The 1,041-nt window shown below is 41.5% G+C and overlaps 1 protein-coding gene across 1 annotated transcript in view; it reads right to left on the reverse strand.

Moving 5' to 3' along the window:
* LOC106819361 (glycine-rich cell wall structural protein-like) overlaps positions 1-173 on the reverse strand; it is a 1,684-nt gene extending 1,511 nt beyond the window's left edge. Inside the window, exon 1 of the mRNA XM_014824007.1 lies at positions 167-173. The gene's annotated coding sequence lies outside the window, so the exon portion shown is untranslated. The remainder of the gene's footprint in view (positions 1-166) is intronic.
* Between the last annotated feature and the right edge of the window lie 868 nt (positions 174-1,041).

The following is a 1,041-nucleotide window of genomic DNA, read 5'->3' on the forward strand; positions in this document are numbered from 1 at the left end:
GATATATATATATATATATATATCTCTATATCACACACGCCCATGATCACGAAATATCACAACAACTGCTTGATTCCCGTAGAAATGGGAAAGTAGACAATTTAACACATTACATCTATCTATGCATCGACTATAATTATATAGACACGCTGAGGAAGACGCATACCTGATATTTGTGTTACTCGTCTCTCTCTCTCTCTCTCTCTCTCTCTCTCTATGTATAGCTCTATATCACGCACGACCATGATCACGAAATATCACAACAACTGCTTGATTCCCGTAGAAATGGGAAAGTAGACAATTTAACACATTACATCTATCTATGCATCGACTATAATTATATAGATACGTTGAGGAAGACACATACCTGATATTTGTGTTACTCGTCTCTCTCTCTCTCTCTCTCTCTCTCGGATCCTTTTCCCTGAACGTGTTAAGCAAGAGTGACGATAGCTGGCTGACGGAGGGTTTATAAACCACCGCGCCACTTTCCCGACCCGCGGCCATCTTCGTCCCCATTGTGTTTATCTAACTCATCGCTCATCGATGTAATTTACACCGATTTCACCTCGTTATTACCAATGACGACTAGACTGACTCCCACGCGTCGTTGACAGTCGACGGCAGCTCGGTCGCAGCGACGTGCGGAATCAGTCTAGAGGATAGCGATAATGGCGTACATGATTTGCGCACACAGGTACACATCGGAGAAACACAAATTAAACGCAATATGAAACCATTTCCTCGATTCAACTAGTGTTTGATCGATGGACGATAAATAGCACTAATTAAAAGCTTAATGATCACACGCGTTTATGCATATAATAACATGACAATTACTTGATAATTTCGACCATCACGCAATAATTACCAACAATTCCACTTTCTCCTCATTTGGTTGTTGAACCAACTCGGTCAGATTTCAACACGCGTGCGTTGTTAGACTGGTCCCTATCTCTGCTCTAAATATAGACACATGTGGTCTTTTAGCAAAGCGTAAAGACTATGGTACCAGTCTATCTCGTTCCATGCCACCATATC

The sequence above is a fragment of the Priapulus caudatus genome, unplaced genomic scaffold, assembly GCF_000485595.1.
Source record: "Priapulus caudatus unplaced genomic scaffold, Priapulus_caudatus-5.0.1 Scaffold3285, whole genome shotgun sequence".
NCBI classification, from domain to species: Eukaryota; Metazoa; Priapulida; class Priapulimorpha; order Priapulimorphida; family Priapulidae; genus Priapulus; species Priapulus caudatus.